This window comes from Myotis lucifugus, unplaced genomic scaffold (genome assembly GCF_000147115.1).
Source record: "Myotis lucifugus unplaced genomic scaffold, Myoluc2.0 scaffold_46, whole genome shotgun sequence".
Classification (NCBI taxonomy): domain Eukaryota; kingdom Metazoa; phylum Chordata; class Mammalia; order Chiroptera; family Vespertilionidae; genus Myotis; species Myotis lucifugus.
This window is the reverse complement of record NW_005871094.1, coordinates 399,373-425,719: the sequence shown is the minus strand read 5'-3', so window position 1 is coordinate 425,719 and position 26,347 is coordinate 399,373. Positions and strand designations below refer to the sequence as shown.

Below are 26,347 nucleotides of genomic sequence, written 5' to 3'. Positions count from 1 at the left end.
CAACCTAATTGGAAACACAGAAGTCAACCTTGATTCTTCCTTTTTTCCCAATAAATCACATCCATATCATCATTAAGTTCTTTTAGTTTTAAATTCTAAAGATTTCCTCCATCCCTTCCATCTCTTAGCTCTGCCCTCGACCATTTTTTCACCTACACTGGCACAAGAGTCTATTTACCCATCCTGTGTGCAGTAATTTGAATAATCTAATTGAAAGACAAATATGAAAAATTCACTCCCTTATCTATAACCTCTCAGTGGCTACCCATGCTAGCCATAAAATGGCAATAAGTCCTCCATTTTCAATACTAGCTCACAGTATTAGCTATCTTGAATCCTACTGCAAACATGGCAATATCAATAATTACCCAAAAGATTTGCTCTCATTTTGCCTACCAGGAAAAAAATGTACTAAATAACACTGATGAAATGTTCAGTTCATAAAAGTAAAATTATTTGTTTTATTATTACTTTTCCTGGATATTTATAGAATCTGCATTTCTTCCCCTGAATCTTTCAAAAAGTCATCCCCCTCTCTCCTAGATTCAGCCTCCAGGTTCCAGCGCTTCCCCATGAAGGGTCCCTCTCTGATTGCATAATGTTCTCAAAGGAAGTTTCCAGGATTTACCTCCCAATTCTAGCCTTCCAAACTGTCTATTTGACTCAAGTCCTTGCTTCCACACATAGCTGCACCAGTAACTCGGACTCCGAGTCTCCCTTGCTGTACCCTCCATTGCTAGACAGTCCCAACCAATGGAGCTATCCATGGCAGCTCCAGCTCTGGAAACCCAACTTAGACAAGATATGCAGAGAAAGACATCAAGACCCTCTCTTCCTGGGTCAGGCCTAACAACAATAGCCCTGCTATCATCTACATCTACCTCTACTTATTGTCCCAATTGGATGTAGAGAAGACTGAAACTTTCAACAACAGGCCCTGAAACTCTCTTTATTCCAATACCACAGACCCTAAAGTGTAGCAACCTCCCTCTCTACCCAACTCCTCATAACTTAGTAGTTCCGTCCAGTGTTGGGTAATTTAACTGCGTGTGAAGACGCTATAAACTCTGAGTCCAATAAGCTCTGCCCCATTAACCCTAATGGCCCTTTCCAAAAGCAGTGGAATGTACTAAGACCCAGAGATCCTCCCCACTTTTCTCCATAAGGTGTTTATATCACAATTCACTGAGCTCCTACCTATGATTCCACCATTGGAAAAAGGAAGAGAGAGAGAGACGGAAACACAACAGTCACTTTCCTCCTTGGTCTCCAGGTAGTTGACAGCAGAAACCACCTGGCAGCCCAGCAGTGCTCCGCTAGGCCAGCAACGTCATCTGTGGAAGTCAGGTCCACGCCTCCCACAAAGCTTAGGGTGAGCTGCTTAGACAGGAAGTAGGTGAAGTGACCCAGCTCCACAGTCTTAGTTCTGAGAACTCCAGAAGCACCAGGACAGGCACCTGGAAGGAGTGAGTGGTGAGCAGTCCTACGGTAATAAGAAGGAGTTCGGCCACCCACACACAGAGCCTCTTACAGAGGTTGCCTTTGAGGCAACATGTCATCCTCATTATCTCTGTGGCTCACTTCTGACATTGAAAATGGCCTGTAGAAACTTCTGATGGGACTCAGTCAGGAGTATTGCTCAGCATTAGGCCACCACTCAAGACACAATTTCTCAAGCCCAGGTCTGACATGGAGGCCAGGGTTTTCTGTGTCTCCCCTCCTAACCAAAGCACTCTTTTAAGTGAGAGCACCCTGCTCATCAGCTTTGACCTCTCTAGGCCATTAGGCACCCTTACTAAGGCAGCATACTCCATGTCCTGCAATGCACCGATCTTCATTATCCAATCTTTTAGGTCTACCAACTACCTACTCCCTGATTTCTGTCTGACCTGGCATTTCTATCTTGGAACACATTTTTTAAAACTTTTCAAATCCAATTCACGAGTCTCCTACCCACCCCTTACAATGAACTTAGACTAATTTCCATAAAGAGCATGTGTAAATACACACAGATCACCTGAGGTCTTATACCTCCCTAGCACTGCCGCTTGTTAGATATATAATCTTGGAAAAATACTGAATCTCTCTTTCTCAGTTTCTTTGTATGGGAATAATCATGATGTGTACCCCCTGGGGTTGTTTTGGAGATTAAATGAGTTAATACAAGTAAAATGCTTAGACTAAACCTAGTATATACATAATAAAAATAAATGTTAACTACCATTATTACTATTTCAGCACCACAAAATTTGTGTCCAATTTGCTGTGTTTCTCCTCCCTGAACACCCAGATATCAGATTTTTCCATCCATTTGCTTATGTCCCCCACACTATCCTAAGTTTTTGAGATATAGCAGCAAACAAACCAAAGACCTTACGATGTTCGTATTTTAGGGGGAACAGACGTATAATGAAAATAAATACATAATATAATATCATGTGGTATCAAAAGGCACAAAGAAAATAAATAGGGTTACATAATAGAGAATGATGGAGGAGATGATGCAAATTATTTTGACATGGGGTGGGCGAGACAGCCACTGAGAAAGTGATTTTTGAGCTAAGACTTGAATTATAAAAGCAAGACATGATAAAAATATTGAAAACAGGGTTTCTCAACCTTGGTACTGCTGACATTTTGGACCAGGTAATTCTTTGTTGGGAGGAGCTGTCCTGTACACACTAGAATGTTTATCAATGCCCCTGACCTCTACCCACTAGATGTCAGTAGCATCCCCGAAATTGTGACAAACTCATCACTGAATAATGCTGAAATGACAAATATGTCAGCATTCTAGTTTCATTTGTTGACCCAACCTACCACTGATATTCCTAGATTATCAACTCACTTTCAATTTTCTATACAATTAAGTCATTTCCCACTGACGTGATATGTTTCTATCTTCCTCTCCCTTCTTCTCTGAAATCAAGTAGGGGAGGGAGGGGGTAAGGGGGAGAGATCAACCAAAGGATTTGTATGCATGCATATACGCCAAACCAATGGACACGGACAACAGGGGGATGAGAGCATGAGTGGGGAGGGGGGGGGACGGGGAGGTTGGGGGTTAATGGGAAATGAGGACACATTTGTAATACCTTAACCAATAAAGAAATTTAAATTTAAAAAAAATATTTTTTTAAAAAAGTACCTTCTGATGCCTTTCATGCCCAGTCTCTAAAATATCACAGCTACTAAGCTCTATTCTTGTATGTGTGTATACTTGGCCTCTCTCGCCACAGCAGGGCTGATATCAGAGAGTGTGCACAGCAGTGAAATTATTAGTGGTCCACAACCAGTGTCCACACCCACACCTTAGCAGCTGGTCCATATTTCAAATATCCTTCTTGGCTTCACCCATAGTTGCCTGTCAGACCATCAGTGACATTGTCTCAAAGCATGAGAACCAAACCACAGAGAAATCGTTTATCCTTTTGGTTATGAATATGAGCTAACTGGAGAGTATTCTGAGAAGATGGGCAGTGAGCTAAAGATTCTCAAGACAAATGTTAAAAAAAAAATACACCCAAATCAAAAGCAAACAGGCAACTTGAACATTGAGAACTGCTCTGGAGATGGGCCAATGTGCTCATCATGTGGTTCTAGAAAAATAATAATCCTTGGAGGGGTTAAAGTTCAACAAGCATAAACTAACACTTAAGAGTCCAGGAATGTGTCATCAGCCACATAAGTGCATTCTTAAAACAACCCAGCTGGAACCTCCAGCTAAAGTTTTGTGGGTCTAAATTTGTGTGTGCACTAAATTAGTTCCTGCAACACTGGTTTTGTACATATTCCCATCTCCCTATATCTACTCCCACCAGATTCCTACTCCAAATATGAATCAAAACTCAGGAAAAACTCAGCACAAAATTCATACACAGATAACTTTTATTTCCATGTCCGTTGATAAATAACTTTGTTCTCCTCAAATGCCTCAAACCATAGCAAAATCATTATCAAATAAAACTTCTTTTAAAAAAATCACCTTGCAACTGCAGAGAAGTGAAATTTTCCACTTGACAAGTGGCAGTCCTGAAGCACCGACAGGTCAGTTGCTTTAAGCCAGGATCAGCATCGTGATCAAAGGCTGAAACTAGACTTGGATATTTAAACTCCAGCTTAACTTAGAACCCGGTGCCCCACGCCCCGCTTGAGGTTACTTCTTAATATAGCTATTCAGTCCAGCCCACATTTAAACACCTACTCACAGACGTTACACCAGATAACACTCCTCAACGAAGCTGTGTTCCCGACCCACATCTTCGTACCCACACAGAGAATTCAAAAAGTTCAGACTCCAAGGGATCTTAAAGATCATCGAGCCCCGCCTCCTCGTTTAGCAAAGCATCATAATTCTCTACAGCCCACCACAATTCCTGTCACCAACAGGGGTGAGGTCCAACTCATTGTTTGGCAAAATGCACCCTCCGTCATCTATTTCAAGACCCACCACCTCTCAGTTCACCTTATACCTGCACCATAGGCTTAACAAACAACTTTCTTTATCTAGAATACACCAGGCTTCTTCAAACCTCCATGACGGTGCTGTGACCTCTCTAAGGCACACTTCCATCCTTGAACAATGACTTGTTTGAATGTCACCACCACAGTAAGGCATCCTTTGACCCTTTCAGAGAGCAACACTGCCCCTTCCTCCATCATCCATGACATTTTTTACATGCCTCTGGCATAGTGCATTTCTCATCACATGTGTGAATCTGTGTTGTTTGTATGTCTGCCTTCTTCCACTGGAAGACATGTTCCATGAAAACAGGGACTATATTTCATTCCTTCCTGTCATCTTTGTATCTAGGCTGGCACCCAGTGAGCTCTTTATAAAGTCAGAGGAAATGAGATAGAGAAATAGAAGAAAATGTGGAGGGTGATCAAGTCAGAGCATATAAGAGATTGGCTCACCCCAACAGACACACAGATTCCACACCAGAGGCCCAATTTGCATTCTGTCATACAGACCAGTTGACATAAACTCACTTCCCCACCATCTCACATACCACATCCACCGATGTCCCTCCATTTTCTCTCCAGAGTCTCTGGTTCTGAACATAGTCCCCTACCCACAGCTCTGCCACATCACTGGTGGGGACACCTGCAAGTGCAGATGTCTGAGAGAAGGTTGAACCTTCCAGGAACACAGAGGTGAGCTGATGAGGGCACTGGGGTGAACAGTTTAGGGAATGAGGGTCTTCCATGCAAGACTGGTGGGCAAGTGCTCAGGAGGAATATGCTCCCTTCTCCCAGCAGTTGCTTCTGGAACCACTATTCCACCATCAAAACCCCAACTGCTTAACCTTCTAGCACTCCAACCCCAAGGACAGTGTTTCTGGGGGCTGTGGGTCTTCCTGGCTATCTCCTCCAATGTTTGGGAAAGCCCCATGACTGAGCTCAGCCTCTCCTACTTACAGGGAAAGCCAGCCAGGAAAACTAGCCAAGAGATTAGCCAGCTGGCAGCAGGTCTGGGGATCAGGCTGCATGAGCCCAGACAGACCTCCAGGCATTGTGCAAGGGCCGCCCCTGGCCTGGAATCAGGCTTTCCAGCCCACAGCCAGCCTCGAGTGAAAGTGTCATAGCAATCCACCCTCCCCTGGGGCCCAGCCCAGAGAGAGCAACCCCTCCCCAGCTGCTGCTAATTTGCACCTCATTAGCAACAGCCTCCCCCCCAGTGACAGTCCCTCAGAAATCCCAGATTGAGCACCTCATTGGTGCTAAATGAACTCTGGGTGTTTGGGGAGGCTGGCATCTGAGCTGCTAGGAGAATGACAAGTCTCAGGGCTTCCCAGAAAACCAGAAGAGCACGGGCTACAGACAGAAGACAGAGAAGAACATTGTGTCTGGCAGAAACCAGTGGTTCAATGTTAGGAGGTGCTGAAAATCAAAGGAATATTTGAAACTTAAACTAATGGCCGCAAGGCAAATGGTGAGCTCAATGAAGGCAACTGGATGGTAGCAGAATACCAGAGGGAAGGCACAACAGGTATCTCCTCTACTTGGATGCTCAAAAAACTACCATCCTGTCCCAGGTCACAGAGGAAGAGTTGGGACAGAGGAAATGCACCTGAAACTCTTAAAACTCCTTTTAGAAGGAAAGATGAACAAAAAACATTAATGTCTGTTCAAAAACTCTAAAGAAATACTCTGATTTGTCAAATGTCCTATTGTTCGTACCAAGGAAGAACAGAGTAAGCAACTTCCATTCACCACGGTGAGTAGGACACACGCTTTTATCCCAACTCCCTCCAGAAACTCCCACTAAAGTGAAAGTAGAGGAAATAAAAGACATCATTTCACAAGAAAAAAAAAGGAAAAGGTGAGCTGACAGCAAAGGGAATGACAAAACTTTTAGAAGCTGGAGAGTGAATTGAATAGAGTTAAGTGAATGTAGGCAGGGCAGAGGAAGTTGGAAATTAAGTGTATTTGGGAAGGAAAAAGTAATCACCACAGAACTCCAGAAAAGCTTGAGAGTTGAAGGCACCAGGTAACACTGAAGGTGAGGGTGGGAGAAGGGGCCAAGAAGAGTTGAAGAAGCCTTTACAGAGACTACTATTTGGATTTCCATCTTGAGGAGCCTGATGGTTACTCTTGACACACTGGAAATTTAGTTTCTAAAGATGCTAAACCAGAGAGGAACTAGGAAGAACCAACCACAAATGGGTTTGAGTATGAGATCTTCTACTGAAAAGCAGAGATCTACTGAAAATCTGTAAGTTGAATAATAAAAAATCCAGCCCCAGAGAAATAACAGTTAGGTGTAAACCTCTTCAGAGGAAAGCGGAGCATTCTTCTCGGAGAACTCAACAGAAAACATTAACATTTAGGAGTTTCCCCATAAAAATTGTGAAGCTTAATGTTCTAACAAATCACAGACATGTACACATAAGGAGCTTCCATTTAGCTTCTCTCTTAAATATGACCAGATCCATCAGAGTTTCCAACATGAAGAAAAGATACTAACTAAAGAGAAAAAAAAAATTTTTGGAAGAAAAGAGAGTTAATATAGGGTGAATAAAATGTTCAAACGTTATCGTTAATATCCTCAGAGAAATAAAAGATATTAAAGCCATGAAACAAGAGTTGAGAGCTATAAAAATGAGCACTAGAAAACAAGAAAGAGCGCTTAGAAATTAAAAGTCAGATTACAGAAGTTCAAAAGAAAACGTTGATAGAAAATAAAATTAGAGAAATCCTCCAGTAGATCCAATAGCTACACAATATAAAAAATTTTTTAAAGCAACAGGTAAAATGGATGGGAAGAAGGTATTCTTCCCTTACCCCCAAATTATAATACCAGAAATTTCCTTAGAACTAAACATTTTCAAATTGAAGACATCTAAAAAGTTTCCAACACCATGAATATATGTGCCATGCTAAGGCACATCAGTTTTGAAATTTCTAAACAGTACATATAAAGAGAAAAAAAATTAAACTAGAGGGAAAGAAAAAAGCATAAAGTTATTGAGAATCAGAATGGAGTTGGTCTTGTCAACTGCAATTTTGGAAGCAGAGAAGCAACAAGGAAATGTATTCACCATTCTGAGGTAAAATCATTTCCAATTTAGAACTCCATACCTTGAAAAACTCTCAATCATGTGTGAAAATAGATAAAAAGATATTCTCAGACATGAAAAGACTCAAAATATCTACCTCTTATGCACCTTTTCTGAGAAAGCTATGGCAGGATGTGTCCCACATCCTAGAAAACTTTTTCAACTCAGTCATCTAAAAATATGATGAAAGTTCCTGGGGGGGGGGGGGGAACCATCCAAGAATGTGGTACTGTTAGTCTTGAAATGGTTGTGTGCTCCACAAAACTATACATAAACCAAAAAAGAAGTATAGGAAATCTAAAAAATAGGGGATTCAACTGTGGGAAATAGCAATGAGAAATTAAGAAAATGGGGAGAAATGAGAGCTGTGCTACAAACCAGACCAGAAGAGGCAAGATGATTGAGGGATAAATGGTGATGGAAAGAGACTTGACTTGGGTGGTGAATATACAATACAATATACAGCTGATGTATTATAGAATTGTACATCTGAAACCTATAGTTTTATTAACCAATGTCACTCCAATAAATTCATTTAAAAAAGAAGGGACAAGGTGATGGAGGGAACCAGGACAGCTTGTCCACACAAAAAATAACAAAACTGACACATTATTTGATATGTTTAAATGTACTAGAAGATTTATGGTTCTGTTAAAAAGTTTGTGGGAGAGTTATAAATAAACTTATATAAAAATAATTTTTTAAATGAGACCAATATTTTTGAAATATTGGAGGGATCACTTTGTAAAGTATATGATTATTGAATTACTATGTTGTACACCTGAAACTAATATAAAATAATATTGAATGTAAACTGTAATTGAAAATTATATTTTGAAAAATTAAAATTTAAAAAATGAGGTCAAGAATACAAGAAAGGAAATGTATCCAATAGTGCACTGGGTGGCTCAGCTATAGATAAGATTTAAAACTTTAATATTATAAACATTTATGAATGATTTAAATAACATTGTGAAATAAATATACTGGAAAGATGAAAAAAGGGACATGCGCAGGTAGGATAAAAGAGAACTAAATCATCTTCTTCTCATAGGATACAGTTGAGAAAAATTGTAAAGCAGAACATAGTGGCATATTATCTATAAATACAAATATGGAATCCAGAGGAAGTACTAACATATCACAGAAGCTTCGGGGGAAAGGAGTGTGGGAGAGAAATAGAGAAGGGAACTCCTGGTGTTTTTTATAAGCCTGTGGTTCTAGTTAACAATGAACTATGCATTAAGCTACACTTATATATTACTTTGATTAAATAAGCATTGTATTTAAAAACTAAAACAAAAAAATATGGTTAATCCTCACATACCTGCATTTGCACATCTCCAAAATGATGCTGACCATTAGCAAACATATGCTTCAGAGATTTCGTGAAGAAATGTAATTACTCTGAAAAGTTCACAAGGTCTTCCCATTATTCCATGGCAGACAGCATCCATATGATTCAGCATGGTGGTGGTGCTAGCAATAGTTTGCCTTTATATGTGGCTTTGCAATTTACAAAGTGCATGCCTCATTCCATTCAACTCAACAACCATGCGGGGCAGTAGGCATCAGCAACCTCATTTTTCAGACGAGAACATGGGGGTCAGAGAGAATGAGACCTATCTGAGGGTTAGCAGGTGACACACAAACGAGCAAACTCCAACTTATACACACATGACGCACACCTCCCACACACACACACACTGGAGTAGGCAATACTATTTTCTAACATGGATGGACAGTGACTCATTAATAGACTTGTTTTTTCATTTTATTTATGCCTTTTTCAATCTAAGGCAGTGAGGAGTAAACATTTTTGAATGAAGGCTACTAGGAAAAAATTGCATGTTGCAAACTGGCTTCATTGAGTGACATGGAAAGAAATAGGACGTTTTGCATCTTAGAGTTTAGTATATGGAATAGAGTTACGACATTGCTCAGTAGTCTCTATGTTTGAATAACTGGATTTGGATGAAAAGTGGATAAAGAGCGTTTTCTAATCTTAATGCTGAAATTCGTTTGCTGGCTCTGTCCCCATATCAGATGGACCCGCTCATCACTCTGGGTGGCCTTGAACCAAGATCCTCTTCCTTCCTGCGTGTTAATGCTTCTTTGATCTCACTGTTGCTCTCTCTATTGTACCCTACTTTTCTCTATTTTCCATTTATATGAGAAAAATGATGATTTTCTAACATACAGGATGGAGCCAGCTCTCAGGCACTGCAATGCAATGGACATAATACAGGAAGTAAGCTAGACATCACCCTAATCCTTCAGGAACCAGCTTGAACACCAGGAGACAGAGCCGGTCACACTGACTTTCCACCACAATGCTGCACTCCATTTACTGAAGATTAGGTCTGAAAAGAGTGTGCAGTTTTCAGCTGAAAGCAAATCTTTCCTAGCTGCAAAATTATCTGTATTTCTATTAACTGGCCCAGCCAATGTCTGTTCATGTCATGGTGTTAGACGGTAACAAGGCCTCTGACGGGAACAACATCTAAGCCACTCAACTACCATTTTCTAACACATTCAGAACACATATTTCTTCCATTAATTTGTTCAGTGATTTCTAGGTATTGGAATCTGGGGGGAAAAACTTTCCACTTCATTAAAAACATTCCAATGGTGTGATATTTTGGGAGTTTCTCCAAACAGATTAGAGAGAAAGTCTCCAGCTCAGAGGCAAGCCATGTTCCCAAATTTTCTATAGAGTTGCCTGCTTAGAACTTCGGACAATGTTGTTTGGCTCAAGTATTCACTAATGACATCAGATTTAACCACTCATTACATGACTTTATGTAAAAATAAGTTGCGGGTTCAGACTCTGAGGCTATCACACATTCCCCTTACTCCATCTTTCCCAAATCCTCAGGGATTTGTCCTGGAGGCCTGAGAGCAGCATGGCTGTAGGCCACCATGGCCACTCTATGCCCCGGGGGAGGAGGAGAGCTCTTGTCCCCTTCGCATGGTTTAGTGGCAGGGCAGAGTGGAGGTGTCACTTCTGCTGTAATAACAGAGGTTCCAGAAGGGGACGTGGCAATGGATCCAGAGGGAACAAGGTCTTCCCCACATTGGATACAGAGCATCACCTCTCTGCCCCCAAACCTCCAATGGCTCTCTGCTAACTACAAAACCCAAATTCTTCTGATAGCATTCAAAGCCTTCTGTAACCTTCCCTGGCCTGATCTTCCACTGTGTTTCTCTGGGATCAAAGCAAAATTATTCCACAATTCGCATGCTGCCAAACACGCCACACAGTCCGCCCACCGTGCCCTTTGTCTTGCAACTCTTGCTGCCTAGATTGTGCTCCATCCTCGCTCTCCCTCTGCCCCATCACCTCCTGTTGAAATCCTACCAGTCCTTCAAAATCCAAGGAAACTTCTCCCCAAAAGAACTAACCTCTCTGCCCTTCGTTTGTATTCAAACAGCCCAGATATGATCATGTGCATCCCTCTGTGCCTGCTGTTTAGTTTTGTTCAAGCTTCTGATGTTTTTCAGGTACAGAGAAGACAGAAGTCCTAGGAAAGGTCCTTTATGCATGGGTTTCTAGGGAGTAGAACCTATCTAAAGCCCTCCACTCCTTCAAAATATTCAAATGATGGGTTTCAGGGGCTGTTCAAAGAGATTAGAAATGAATAGACTATATTCTGAAATTCTGTTTCTGGTTTGCCATTTAAAACTTAGGGCATGTTTTCTTCACTGAATCAATGACATGAGCAAATCCACCTACCTACCTCAACCTATCTACCTCCTCTTCCTCCTTCAAGGCACATTCAACCATCGCCTGCTCCAAAAGATCTTCCACTCTTTGGTCTGGCATAAGAGCCCTTCTTCTGGGCTCCCCAGCCTGTCTCCTGAACATCCCTCTGGATTTATCACTCTGATTGCTACAGGTCGATTCTTTGCCCCTCTCCCTCATTAGATAATAAATTCTTGATAACAGAGATTCTTATTTCTCTTTTAATTCTAGTACTTAGCATGGTATTGGCATGTAGTAGGCACTCAATATGTTTTCTTATTTGTTTCCTCAATAAGTTACAAGCAACTGAAGCAATTTTAAAGTAGAAATCATTTATTATGCTACTCTGGATTCCTCACCAAGGGCCTGCAATAATGCTTTGCACATAGAGCCAGTGAGTACCCCATAACTATTAAAGAACAGGTAAGTCTGTATGCAGGGGACTGCTCATGCTATAAGACATAGGTGAGGAAAAAACCAATGGCTCTCCCAGCAATGCTTTTTTTTCCAAGTACTTTTTCCCAATTTTCAATATCAAGACTTCAAAGAGAGCACTCGGTGCAAGGGAGAGCCTCAGAGACCATCGAGATTCATGTATTTCATTTCACAACTTCTAAAGCTTCTCTCTTCTTCCATATCTCATCTTCTCACAAATTATCTCACTCCCTTCAGCGGAGGATGCACATTACTTGGGTTATTTTTAGAACACCCTTGTGTGCAATATTGGCAACTCAAAGCACCAGAGAGAAGCCACACAAACATACAAGGATTCTTCAGGCACCTTAGCTTTGTCCTTAAAATTGTGTTTTTGTGGGGGGGGGCGGGGTTCATAACTTCTTAAGGTCTTCCCTTTAGGAACCAGGTGAGCCACATTAAAGGTTACAGTCCAAGCATTTACTTCTATGCCTCCTTGGTGAATCTACAGTATTTATTGAACATGATGGGAATTCCTGATAAGAATAAAACAAGGAGCATAATAAGCAATTTCTGTTACATAGACACAACCCGAAGCTACACACCCCTACCCCACATTTATACCCTGAATCTTGGACCATGTCCCTACCCACATTTCAGGAATTACTGCTGGAGAAGCAGTAATGTTCTTTCCCCACCCTTCACTCTACCCCAAAAAGCAATTACTACCAGGTGAGCTTAGATGGCAAAATAGCCAGTCAACCAAAAGCTATAGAACATGTTCCCTCCTGCACAGAGCTCGGTGCATTTGCCAGTGTAGGGGAAAGTGTACTTTACAAAAAGAAAAGACAAACTCCTGCCCTTGTCCTTATGGAAACCAGTCACCCCTGTAGTGAGGAGGGGAGGAGCCCATGATAAGCAGGATGACAGAGAACACCAAGAGTGACTTTGCCCTTTTCCCGACTACAATGCTCTCTCATTCCTAGTTGTACCTCTAAAGTGTAACTTCTTTTTTTAAAAAAGTATGTTTTTAAATTGATTTTTAGACAGAGAGGAAGAGAGAAGAGTAGAGAGATAGAAACATCAATGAGAGAGAAACATCAATGATTAGTTGCCTCCTGCATGCCCCCTACTGGGGATGGAGCCCACAATCAGAGCATGTGCCCTGACTGGGAATCCAATCAGTGTTTTCTTGATTCATGGGTCGACGCTCAACCACTGAACCACACCAGCAGGGTTAAAGTGTAACTTATTAATTATGGAAGCAGATTCAAAAACTGCATCAACCAAGGTTGTCATTCTAGGATGAAAAGCTAGAAGTTTCTGTAGGTTTGATAAATTAGTATCGTGAGACAGCAATCCTTTTCAATAACAGAACTTTCTGCAGTAATGAGAATGTTCTATATCTGTGTTGTCCAATATGATGGCTACTAGCCACATATGGCATTAAGCACTTAATATTTAGCTAGTGGGACTGAGAAAATGGATTTCAAATTTATTTAGTTAGCTTTGATAGGCACATATGGCTGGGATCTACTGTACTGGACAGCACAGCCCTAGTACCTGAAACAGTAAAATGCTATCCTCTGGACAAAATAAGTAATCTTCTTGGCCACCAAATATAGGTTTAGCAAAAGTACAGATAGGTTTCTTTATTAGCTCTGTGTCAACTCATTAAAGAAAGGTCAAAAAACCTCTCAGATAAATAGGTTCAGCCAATTTTAAAGAGTTACCCACAGGCATTTTTCTATGAGCAGTAGGGTCAAGGGGCAGGTGTAACAAGCATAAGTCTGAAAAATAGAGGTTATAGTAAACTACAATTAAGAGAGAGCTTACCTTTTCTTATTTAGGAAAGAAGAGAGAAAAGGAGGAAGGGAGGAAGGGTTAAAGGAAAGGAAGGAGGAAGGGAGGGAGGAAGGAATCTTGAAAATTCTAGAAGTGTTTGGTATCTGATATAAATATAAAACATGCTAAGTAAACATTTAGCCAAACTAAAATGACAAATCTTAAGTGAAATGGCTACAACCTAAGCAAAATTTTGGAAATATCAATAATTTGTTGAATTGGTAGTCTGGAAATTTGGCTTGGGAATGAGTTTTACAGAATTTGGCCTCACTCATGCTAGCAACCAGTGGCCACAGCAAGGGAACTAAGTCTCATAGAGCCATACCTACACCTGTGCCTTGCACCAGAGCACCCAGAAGAGGGGCAGGGAGACTGAACTCCAGCCAATGTGCCTTCCACCAAATGCTAGATCCTGGCTCTGGAACTGACAGAACTCAGAGGGAAGGGGGGAATTTTGTTAATTTGTCCACCCAGAATTAGGACCGGTTTCTAATTCAAACAGAGATACTGTATGTGCTAGTAGTTAGAAAACATTTTTAATTTAGTGCTCAATTCTTGTGAAGAAGGCCACGGATAGACCAGTATGCTGTCAAATTAGAGACAACCAGAAAGGTGAAGGTGATTAAATATCACCTTCAGATAAGGGCTAAGTGAAGAATGAAAAAAGAGAGAGTTCGGCCTAAATATCTGACTTCAAATATCTGAAGACCTAACATATGGAAAAAGGAGGAGGGTTATCTTGAATATTGCCCAGAAGTAAAAAGGTAATACCAGTAGGTAAAAAAAAAAAATAAAGAAGTCAGTTCTGGACTCAACATTAGGCAGCATGGTATAATGAAGGAAGGGGGGGGTGGATATGCAGACTTTGGGTGACTTGAGACTAAACCTGAACCCTGACTCCATCAATTAATAGCTCTTTGACTTGAGGCAAATTATTTCACCTCTGTGAGATTCAGTCCCCTCATCTGTAACATAGAAATAACTAACTCAGAGAGTTGTGATAAGTAAATAAGAGAACAACAAACAAGAAGGCACAAAGTACCTAATTGATGCCAAATATCCATTAAGTACCACTTTCATCTTCCTATAACAAAAGCTTTCTAACAATTAGACCTGACCCATCAGACCTGACCCGACCTAACTCTTGCCCTAAGAAAACCAAGAGCTCCTGACATTGAAGACATTCACCAGTAGAGGCTGGTGGACCATTGGCCAAATAAAGGTGGACCACCTATATTTTATCAATTAAATTTTTGTTGTTGTTGTTGTTGTTGTTGTTGTTCCAAGCAAAAGAAACCAACCCTGGTTAACTTAAACAAAAAGGAAGTTTATTGGTAAGGTATTGGATGGTTCACAATAGAAAGGCTGGTGATCCATGCTTGGAAAAGACAGGAACCAGAACAGCAGGAACGGTCCGACCAGGGCACTGCCAATGAGTATGAACAAGCTGGCACTCCCTCTGACAGTCCTTTAAGAGGCCAAGTCCCCAAAAGCCTGAGTGTCCAAGCTCAGGTCACACGCTCCTCTGTAGTTTCATGCCAGGCCAGGAAGCCAGGGGTTTTAGTCCTCCCCTTCCCAGCCCTCTTGACTTGATTTCCTCATGTAGATAATGGGTTCCTAGAACACCAGGACTCCTTCGCCGAGGTCATTTTGAGTAATTGTAAAAAGTGCACAGTGAAATCTGTGAGAAGCACTAATTGCTGGAGAGATGCTAAAAACAACTATACTAATGAGCCCAACACCACAGTGGGAAAACCATTCACCATTTGTGGATTCATCCATGTATTACTTCTTCCCAACATTACTTTTAGTTCCTGGAAGAGGTACTTGGCCATCAATGGGAGGGCAATTTACTGGAAGTTAAAGACCAGTTTCCAAGCTTCCCATCTGCTCCCAGGAAGAAGTATTTTCTCTCAAATGGCTTGGGGAGGAGGACCTGGGGAGATGTGCTGCACAACGCACTCTTCGGAAACAACAGAGTGGGCTCCCTTAACAACTCCCTTGAGGCAGTGCTCTGAAGAAGAGATATTTGTGTAGGTGCACTGAGCTTCACAGCAGCTTGTGGAAGCTGCAACAGAGATGGCAGAAATGCCTGGCAACGCAGGGTCACGGGCGTCCCCACACACATCATGTAGCCTTCAAAGTCAATGGCAGTGCAATTAGAAAGACAGATCTCCCGACAGCTTCATCATTCAACAGCTCCCCTTCAAAATCCATATTTAAAGGGACATTACATATGCCTTCCTTCCTCTACCTCATACCTTTTTCATGATAAAACTGAACTCCATGACTTATGCTAGCCTTGTACACTATTTTCTTTTATCTTCTTTTTTTTCCCAACCCTTACCTGAGGACATGTTTATAGAGAAAGAGAGAGGGAAACATCAAAGTGAGAGAGAAATAACAATCGGTTGCCTCCCGTACATACCCTGACTGAGGATCGAACCCTCAATCCAGGTCAAAGTGCCCTGAATGAGAATCGAACTGGCAACCTTTCAGTGCACAGGATGATGCTCAACCAACTGAGCCACACCAGCCAGGATATCTTCATAAGAGCCTTCCGTCACCAGCAAAATCTCAACACAATGAAATCTTGGCCACAATCCAAGTCCTTGGCTGCAACCAGATTTTGCTCTATACCACATTACTTCAAACCCTTGGGATTCTAAATTATCCAGAGTATTCCACTGAGACAGCAGTTAATGTCAAATATGGCCTCAAAGACATACCTGTTCATATATTCTGAAGATATTCCCAAGTCCTTAAAACTGAGAGTAGCCTGGGCTTGCTGCTCACTCTTAGTTGCAGATGGGAGTGTGGTTATTAGGTGATCAGTTATATTGAATTTTCTCCATACAGACAACAAATATATAGAGGTGCTGACTTCTTCCCCTAGAATCACTGAGCCATGTGAGCCTAGGCTATACGGAGACGGGAAATGCAGTTGCTGTAAAAATGAAATGCTCTTCTTGGAATACCTATGTCATTATTTGAACTGAATCTTCTTTACAATGAAATGGTTGCTGCTTAGCAACTAATGCAAAAGAAGAGCCTGCATATTTCTCTCTCTTCCTTTTTCCCCCGTAGAAGGAGTATTAAACTCACACCAGCACACTGGTGGTTTCGTATTTTCACCTGGAGATGGGAAGAGTAATGAAGGTGGCCACGAGGGCATCCTCCTTGTCAATGCAATATGGATTTGGTAGGCCAGCCAGTGACTGACTCCAACTTTGTCCATGGTGATTGACAACTGAGATAAGTTTAAGGAAATAAAATTAACAAAGAGGAAATGTTGCTAATTATCTTTCCACAGAGCCGAACGTGGAAGCAGTGTCCTAGAGGAAGAAGAACAGGGCACGTGGCTTTGGGGAGTCACTTGGTGGTCACCCCTGTTCCCAGAACTGTACGATGGCTAGGAAAACAGTACCTGCTCTACCTGTTGCCTCAGATTGTTCTGATGGTAAAATTAGAGCAATTATGTGAAGGCAGTTTATAAATGGTAAAGTCCTAAATGCACCACACACATTTTTATTACAAGTATCCAAATTCAGTCAGTAATAACAGTTGAAGAAATCTCCATAAATTTGTCTTTTTTTAAAAAAATCCCTTCGATTTTGTTATAATTTCACACTGGCTCATGGAAAGCGTCTGTTTTCATCTTTAAATAGCTTCAACATTTATTTTTGAACTAGAAATGTATTTTGCTACAAAATTCTGAAGGATTTCTTCAAATGTGAAAGAGTGGCTCGGGGTTTTTTTAAACATGATCCTTGGAACTTTCTAGGTGTCTATAGCTGCACACAGGAATATTATGGATTCTGAAGGATGTTCTTTTTTTTTTTTTTTTTTTTAATATTTTTTTATTTTTCGCTTAAAGTATTACAAAGGGTATTACATAAGTGTCCTTTTTTTCCCCCCCGCCCTTGACACACCCCTACCCTCCCTTACCCCCCAGTGTCTTATGTCCATTAGTTATGCTTATATGCATGCATACAAGTCCTTCGGTTGATCTCTTACTCCCCTCCCTCCTGCCCCCCAACTCTCTCTGGCCTTCCCACTGCAGTTTGGCAATCAGTCTGAGGCAGCTCTGCCTCTGTATCTATTATTGTTCAAAAGTTTGTAATGGTCTTTATTATCCATGAATGAGTGAGATCATGTGGTATTTTTCCTTCATTGACTGGCTTGTTTCACTTAGCATAATGCTCTCCAGTTCCATCCATGATGTTGCAAATGGTAGGAGTTCCTTCTTTTTAACAGCAGCATAGTATTCCATCGTGTAGATGTACCACAGTTTTCTAATCCATTCATCTACTGATGGGCACTTAGGCTGTTTCCAGATCTTAGCTATGGTGAATTGTGCTGCTACGAACATCTGGTTACATATAACCTTTCTGATAGGTGTTTCTGGTTTCTTGGGATATATTCCTAGTAGTGGGATCACAGGGTCAAATGGGAGTTCCATTTCCAATTTTTTGAGGAACCTCCATACTGCCTTCCATAGTGGCTGCACCAGTCTGCATTCCCACCAGCAGTGCACAAGTGTTCCTTTTTCTCCACATCCTCTCCAGCACTTGTCGTTTGTTGATTTGTTGATGATGGCCATTCTGACAGGTGTGAGATGGTACCTCATTGTTGTTTTGATTGGCATCTCTCGGATGATTAGTGACTTTGAGCATGTTTTCATATGCCTCTTGGCTTTCTGAATGTCCTCTTTTGAAAGGTGTCTATTTAGATCCTTTGCCCATTTTTTGATTGGATTGTTTATCTTCTTTTTGTTAAGTTGTATGAGTTCCCTATAAATTTTGGAGATTAAGCCCTTATCAGATATGACGTTGGCAAATATGTTTTCCCAAGAGGTGGGTTTTCTTGTTGTTTTGTTGATGGTTTCTTTTGCTGTGCAGAAGCTTTTTATTTTGATGTAGTCCCATTTGTTCAGTTTCTCTTTAGTTTCAACTGCCCTAGGAGCTGTATCAGTGAAGAAATTGTTTTGGCATAAGTCTGAGATTTTGTTGCCTTTGTATTCTTCTAGAATTTTTATGGTTTCCTGTCGTACATTTAAGTTGAAGGATGTTCTTATGGAAAAGCTTCTATTGCAAGTACTTGCAGCCCGAATAGGCCCTCCAGTTGAAGGTGAAAGACTCAACTCTTCTAAGAATATTTTTTTAAGCAAGTGGTATTTATTTTGCCTTTTCAACCACACAGAGTACGCATGAATTGGTCCTAACTTCTTCATTGGACCCAAACCATTGTACCAATACCCACCTCTCTTCAGGTTCCACTCTGACTATAACAAATCTTGTCCTGGAGGTAGAATTTGAAGGGGGCAGTACCAGGCCAGAAACCCAGCAAACCATGCCCTGGCCCCAGGAAACTGGGTTTATCCCACCATCTCATGCAACGGAAAATTCACATCATTTCACCAAGGAAAGCTCCCATCTTGGCCTCCTTCCAATCGCCAGTAGCACCTGCCATTCGCAGAACTAAGTCTGTACGTGGACAGGAAAAGAATTCTTGTTCTCTAAGCCACTAAACCAGTGGTTCTCAACCTTCTGGCTCTTTAAATACAGTTCCTCATGTTGTGACCCAACCATACAATTATTTTTGTTGCTACTTCATAACCGTAATGTTGCTACTGTTATGAATCGTAATGTAAATATCTGATATGCAGGATGGTCTTAGGCAACCCCTGTGAAAGGGTCGTTCGACCGCCAAAGGGGTCGCGACCCACAAGTTGAGAACCGCTGCTTATGAAGCCTTTCTCGAAGCCCTGTGTTAGGAATGGCTGAGCCCACCAAGATGAAAAACAAGGGTGTCTCCTCTCAAGGGACTTTGGTCTCACAACCACTAGATGTTGAAAATATCGCCAGTTGCACACAGAAAATGGGAGAGTGGAGAGCTGCATTAGGAACGTGATGGGCGAACAAAGACACAGATCTTAACTCTGCGATTTAACTAGTTCTGTGGCCTCAGGTAAACGACGCAATAAGAGTCCCTACTTAACGGAGGGTTATGTTAGCAGTTTTGGGCACAGAGTGCACATTTCATAAAATCGTTACCGTATAAGGACTACGTTAACAAGTGGGTAGTTAACACTTGTAGTCTGAATTTGAACCCAGTTGAAGTTTGTTCCTTCTCTTAGCTACACTTTATAAAAACTTTGAAAGTACATTGGTTGCCTTTGCTGCCTCGGGAAATGGTTTATCAGAGGCCACTGAGGAGGAGAACAGTGACATCTGTCCCTTCTTGGCCCCTGTGAGAAAAGGTGCGGTGGGGCCGGAAGGTAGGGAAGATCATATTCTGCAGCCTCTGGGGTTCAATGACTTTCTACTTCCTGTCTAAGTTTAGATGCTGAGGACAGGGCTTCCAATGGAGAGAAACAAAATGATGCTACGGTTTTTTAGTCTTTGCCCTGAGAGGGGGCCAACTTAAAAGGAAGAGGCTGTTTTAAGTCAGGCTCTTTTCTCCAAAACCTCTACAGGGAATGCTCCCTGTGTGAGAGGGGGTGCCTCCAAGCCTGTCACATACACAAGGACGATGATGAGAACACAGTCCTTTCAGTTTGAAGAACGCTCCAGAAGTTGGTCTCAAAGTGATACACCGAGCCCTTTCCAACGGCTTCCACATAAGCTTATGTAAAGCTTTCTTTTTTTCATCTTTAAACAAATGGCTTTCAAGTTATTTTGAACAAAAATTTACTTTTCCATAGAATTTTGACATCTTTCTCAAAGACAAAGTAGTGACACCTTTTAAAAGTGTACTTTGGACCTTTCAAAGGAGACTATTTTCTGGTTATTTCCTAAAAATCTACATGATACATGAAAGCAACCCAACTGATTTTTCTTTGCCTTTTGAAGAAGAAAAACAGACTTCCTTCCTCAATACTTCATAGCCTCGAGCCAGTTTTATTTGCTCAACAAATATTTAATAATCACCTAAAATTTAAAAAAAAAAATTCTGTTGTTGGCCTCGTTGAGATAACTGATAGAATACCCAGAAGGCTACGCCTTCTATTTCTGAAATGAGCCAGGACAGGCAGCATCTGGGAGGCTTTTTCCTGATTGCCAGGAAAAATAACCTCTGTCCTGCAGTCCCCGGTGACAACTCTATTTCTAGGGCCTCTGTCTTTATTTATCCACTCCTGACACAGCAAAGCCCTGCGACCCCCTAACACTAACCCTCCAAGTCTGGCCCCCTGCTCCCAGACGACCAGCTGGGGGTGTCCCTGATTCCCCCACATACCAGGCCTGTCTTCACCGACCTTGGCCTTCTGCCTGCTCCAATTTCCAAAGCACTCAAAGCTGCTTTCTCCTCTTCACCTCTTCACATCCTCTAGTAATAGTGACTATTTTTTAATAAGTTGTGAAAAGAAAAGTACATATTCTGTACCTTAATGAATGCCAAAACCTATAAATTAAATTTCCTAAGTGTATATCTTATTTTCATATTGTCTGAATAATTTTATTACTAGCTATCGACATTTGACCAGTGCTCAGTATTTTGAAGAATAAACAAATCTACTCCTTAATTGGACTTAATTGTAGATGACATCACTCTAACAAACACACTCATGGCACTTACTTTGTGACAAGGAGCATTGAAAGTGTCAGCCTTCAAACAATTCTACAGGGTGAATACTACTATCATTACCATTTTATAGACGGGGAAACTAAGGCACAGAGAGGTTAGGTAGCTTACCCAAGGTCACACAACAGACAGAAGTGGTGAATTAAACCCAGGCAGGAGGGTTCCAGAGTCATGGCTCTTAACCACTCTGTCTCTCATGTGATTGAAAAGTAATAAGAATGAGATTTTATTGTAATTGCATTATCACTATTTTAAGCTTTGAATGTTTGCCCTCTCTTCCAACAAAAGCCAGACCATACATAATATAGTTTAACTCAAAATGGGTTACTTATCATAGCATTATTTATGAATCTGAAAATCTTCAGGTAACTCCACTTAAGCAAAATACATGAAAGTTAGGCAAAAGAAGTAGGTAAGTCCCTGTCAAAGAGCTATTGCCTTTAAAAAACAGTATCTGCTCTATTTCAAAGGCTCACAGAACCTCAGGGCTGGAAGGATAGAACATTAAAATCACCTGCAAAGCCCTTCCTCCCACCTCTACCCAACCACAGCCCCTCCTTCAGCCAACACACATACACCTAATGATTTCATTTCCTCTCAGGTCACCACAGCAGCACCCATGCCCCCTCTCTTTGAACACTGTGTATGTCAGGAACTCATCAGCCATTGTTTTTCTTTTAATATATTTTTATTGATTTCAGAGAGGAAGATAGAGGGAGAAAGAGATAGAAACATCAATGATGAGATAGAATCATTGATTGGCTGCCTCCTGCTCGCCCCACACTAGGGATAGAGCCGACAATCACGGCAGGTGCCCCCACCAGGAATCGAACCGTGACCTCCTGGTTCATAGGTAGACACTAAACCACTGAGCCACACCAACCGGGCTCATCAGCCATTCTTCAAGTGCTTTATAAGTTAGGTGAATAAAAAGTAACTGGCACTTTTTCCAAGACTTTCTTATTAAGTTAAAAACAAAACAAAGGCTTAGCATCACTCAGTCAACCAAGGAATTCTTCTTAAAATAACTTTTCCACTGCAGTCAATCAGGTGAGTTGGAAGGAGTATGAGTAAAGTAACACAGAACAGAAGCTGCTGGAGTCACCCCAAACCGGCTGGACAACGGTGAGGACAGATTCCAGGAATGCAGGGCAGCCATCTTTCTGCATCTCTAAGTTCTAATCATAGGAAGAAAAGTCAACAGAAAATTCCCTGAGGAGAAAATCAATGATGCCTCTTGGAAAGGGATGAGACAGACAGAAAGAGAGCCAGAGAGCTAATTAGTGCTACTCAGAAGACAAATTGAGGCCTTCTCTTTGACAAGCAGAAAATAGCTGGTTAAGTAAGAGCTTCTGCCGCCCCTCTCTGGCCTCCAACAGATGGCCAACGGGCTGGTGCAGGTACTCACACAGGAATTTGTAGACAGGCACACACAGTCCTGCACTGTTGGACAAAGTATAAATGACAAAAAGGCAGAAAGGGGGAAAATCAAAATTGAGATGGACAAGAAATGAATCACGTAGTAGTTTATTTAAAGGAAGCAATTAAACTCATCCATTCAATAAATATTTATCCAACACCTGCTGAGCAATAAGAACAGGATTCGGGGATTCAAATGATAAGGTGCAATTTCTGTCTTCAAAGGAGCTACAAACTTAGCAGGGAATAATGATACTTAGAAAAGCTAACTCTACACAAGGCACTGCACTGAGTCCTTTGCCTAAACTAACTCATTCAATTCTCCTAACAAACCCCTCTAAGGTAAGTATTACCATTCCCCCATTTTAGAGATGAATATGCTGAGCCTCCAAAGGTTTACATAACATGCCCAAGATCAACTAGACCAGTGGTCGGCAAACTCATTAGTCAACAGAGCCAAATATCAACAGTACAACGATTGAAATTTCTTTTGAGAGCCAAATTTTTTAAACTTAAACTATATAGGTAGGTACATTGTTATTAACTTAATTAGGGTACTCCTAAGGCTTAGGAAGAGCCACACTCAAGGGGCCAAAGAGCCGCATGTGGCTCGCGAGCCGCAATTTGCCGACCACGGAACTAGACAATGCCAGGTCCAAACTCTACTTTAATTCCCAGAACAGGAAACCCCAATTCAGTCCTAACACAGCTGTTGAAAGCACCATCTGAGGACAGGGTAGGATCAACCACCTGTCACAGAAAGTGGACACTTCTGAGCTCAGTCCCAAAGAGGACTTTGCCTGGAGAACAAGCCAGAGATGAATTATGAGAGTACGACGTGCAAACATAATCTGGGGTTTTTATTTCTTTAATCTTTTTCATTGCATTGGTTTGTTATGCCTTGTGAGAGGCATAACATTCCAACCAGTTCAAACAACGCCAAGAGTTCAAATAGCTCCAATCCGTCCAGGCAATTTGAAATTAGTCCATTATTATAGTTACTTCAAGCAAATTAAATTTCAAAGGGGAAAAATAAGCCTAGTAGCTTAGATTCTGTTTTCCTCCTTACCTTCCTTTTTCAGTTAGCCACTGTAAGAAAAGCCCAAACACTGTCTTTGAATTGTGGTAACTATTATCCTGAAACTGCAATTACAGGATCTCAGAAAAAATAATTAGGATCAGTATCACCAATACAAACCCACGTAAGAAAGCAAATGTCATAGCCAGCATGTAGGCAATGGTCCTTCCAGATGCTCCCTGTCTCACAGAGTGAGTGACTAAGCCCACTTCAAGGATACCTCAGGGCTGAACAGGGAATGTGGATCCCAGGTGCCAGCCCAGAAGGCCACGGATGGTGCAGCCAGCCTGGGCCCTCACTAGGAGTCCTCATTTTCTCAGATTAGAAAGGGAAGTGTTCCAAAAAGCTAGCTCTAGTCTGAATTAGTTTGGCCCAATGCTGCCGTGGCCACAGAAGAACTGAATGCCAGCAAAGCTCCCTTCAACTTCTCCATCCCCTGATTCCACAGGACCCATAGCTGCCAAACTTCCATGTAGAAATCAAGCCTCTAACAGATCAATTAGAGCAGATTAAGTACTCTGGACAGTGGTTCAAGTGCAATCTTGCCTGGTATGTATCCTGATTAAGGAAGTCTACACTTAGCCAAGCCCTAAGTGATTATTGAGGAAGGAAACATTAAATTAGAACCAAGGTTTTCATCTGATCCTAAAGTCTAAATGTCAGAGGAAAACATAAAATAAATAAAATTGATTTACATAGAAGGAGGATGCATACTTATATTCAGAAGAAAACTTCCCTATACACTAGTGATTTCCCTGCAAGGAAGAACAATGTCTATGCTAGCCTACTTGGCTTTCAACATCCCAACTGTCTTTCTTATAATCACGTAAACTTGCTTTGCAGAACAAAATACCAAATGGAGATGCTATGCTCTCATCATCACCCTATAAAAAACAATAGACCTTTTTTAGCCCTAGCTGTCTCACCTAAGAAGTCTAATACTCCTTGCTGCTACTCTTATCTTGTACCAAAAACTCCCAGTAAGAAGGAGGGGGGGTCTGGTCTCACCACCCCTGGTTTATAAGTAGAGACAGGGACACACAGGCATCGACACCTCATAAGTAATGGTAACTGCCCAAGCCTCCTTCAAACAAAATCATGCTTCATCATTTCCTCTGCGCTGCGCCAGGAGACTCGGACAGGCCAGCTCTTCACCGGATCTAGGGTCACCTACACAATACCTGTGTAAGTTTTACTAAAAAGCAGATAAAACTCTAAGACTGGTATCTTCATAGAGGTGGCAGGTGTCATGTAGGTGGTTTTGTTCTCAGAAGCAAAACCAATCTATTTTCTGATGATCATGAATGTATCATCATTTTTATTTCTCAAATAACAGAGGAGTTCCTTAATATTATATAGCCAAAGGGGCACAGATGAAAGAGTAAAGTATACAAAATATTATATATAATCACCTGTAGTATATTACAGAAGAGCATGTAGATTATAATGCACACACACAAGTACACACATGGAGAGAGTTCAAACCAGAAATGAATGTTTAGGGAAGCATGATGTGGTTTTAAAACAAAGTCATTTAGCATCAAATCTGGGTTTAAACTCTGCCTCCTACCCAAGCTCTAAGCCTCAGGCTCGTTATCTATAAAATAGAAACAACCATAAGCATAGCACAGGACTGTCATGAAGAGTAAATAAGAGAGAATATACAATAACACTTAGCACAGTGCCTTGTACACAGAGGATGATATCCATCAGTTACCTCTTCTTCCCCTCCCCTGTGTGCCTCTAAAAGATTTTTTAAAATATATTTTTACTGATTTCAGAGAAGAAGGGAGAGGGAGAGAGAGATAGAAGCATCAATGATGAGAGAGAATCATCGATTGGCTGCCTCCTGCATACCCGCTCCTGGGGATCAAGCCCAAAACCCCAGCATGTGCCCTGACCAGGAATCCACCCATGACCTCCTGGTTCATTGGTCGACACTCAACCACTGAGCCACACTGGCTAGGGCTAAAAGATTTTTTTAATATTACTGACATAAATGGGAATTCTTAGAGTGGTTTTTTAAAAAATCCTACACGTATGTATCTGTTGCAGCACCATAATTTGCAAAGAAAAAGGAAGTAGTAATTTTAAGAAAAAAGGACAAGCTCGCTTGCACTGCCTTCTAAACCTTCAGCTTTACAGTCTACGGAGACTATTTGCTCCAGGGGAGCAGAATCTGAAATAAAGGAAAAATTCTCATGGGAAAAAAATGGTTCCTAAAAAAAAAGCCAAGAAAGAAAAGATAATGAGGGAAAATCGAGGGGTATGTGTAAAGGGGTTTATTTTACTTAACAAAGTAAAAGTCAAGCAAAATGAATAATCTGCCTCCAGAAACGTTTATTTAAAGGCTCTTTGTAAAGGGCTCTGGTTCCTAAAAAGACAGGAGTCACTGCATATGCCCACCCACTCCTCATTTATTTTTAAACCCTAGATTATATGTTTCTTAGCAACAGAAGGAGCAGATGAGACCCCCCCCTACCCACATGCACACGCACACCCTCTCCCAAAGCCCCCTTCTTTCCTGTCAAGTGTCATTCCACAAATACCCATGTTCTCCAGAAAATGTGTTTGAGCAACCTGCAGGTCTCCTCTTCCCCACCTTACATGATCCCCCTTACACAAGCAGCCATGCTGCACCCTCGCACTGAACCCTTTTGCTCAAACTTCATTCCGTGAGGTCTCGCTAACGCCCTCCGT

The 26,347-nt window shown here is 41.4% G+C and overlaps 1 protein-coding gene across 1 annotated transcript in view; it reads right to left on the bottom strand.

The window, feature by feature from the left end:
• DGKI (diacylglycerol kinase iota) overlaps positions 1-25,830 on the bottom strand; it is a 383,824-nt gene extending 357,994 nt beyond the window's left edge. Inside the window, exon 1 of the mRNA XM_023753493.1 lies at positions 25,753-25,830. The gene's annotated coding sequence lies outside the window, so the exon portion shown is untranslated. The remainder of the gene's footprint in view (positions 1-25,752) is intronic.
• Between the last annotated feature and the right edge of the window lie 517 nt (positions 25,831-26,347).